Source organism: Arachis ipaensis, chromosome B06 (assembly GCF_000816755.2).
Source record: "Arachis ipaensis cultivar K30076 chromosome B06, Araip1.1, whole genome shotgun sequence".
Lineage (NCBI taxonomy): Eukaryota > Viridiplantae > Streptophyta > Magnoliopsida > Fabales > Fabaceae > Arachis > Arachis ipaensis.
The window spans coordinates 129,888,651-129,889,432 of record NC_029790.2 but is presented as its reverse complement, the minus strand read 5'-3'; positions in this window follow the sequence as shown (position 1 = coordinate 129,889,432).

Sequence of the window (782 nt, the reverse complement as noted above, 5' to 3'; positions counted from 1 at the left end):
TGACCAAATTTTTTTAGTTAGATTCCTATAAAATTAAGTTAATTATTGCTAAGAGGGATTTAATTAAAAAAATTATATAAAAATTTAATTAAAAAAATATAAAAATTTAATTAAAAATTTTATGAAATTATAAAAACCAACAGAATAATTAAACCTTAAAATAACAGTTTTTATTGTATTGAATAATATTATGATGGGAAATATACTTTGGTGGCACTTAATAGTGTATTTATTCCTCAAGAAAAAAATAAAAAAATAAACAAAATCTTGTTCTAATAGTGATTTCGTGTTATGCTTTTAATTAATTAATAACATTTTTTTAGAGGCATTCACTATATAATAGCAATGAATTAATTATTGGAAGCATAAATAAACTTCTTAATTATTATTGTGAACTTAAAAATATTATTAGAATGATATAAAAATCACATATGATTGTTATAGTAAAGAGAAATAACTAACAGACAAATAACATTTAAATTAAAAGTACTTTAAGAATAAAATTTATTAGAGTACACCAAAAGAAATAGTTATCTTCTGTTGAAATTCCTTTAATAATAACACAATATATCCATATCATACTATTACACTGAGATAATAATGGGTATCCATCCAAGTCCAACTGATGGTAGCGATTGTAAAAGAAGATTATATTTATTTATATTTATACCCAGGTCGGTTAGAGTTTTTAATTACGAGAAGAGTTTTTTCTTTTGCTATATATAAGGCCAGCCACTGCCAGGGTAACAGAGGCAATGCATTCTTTTATAAAAAAAACTTTT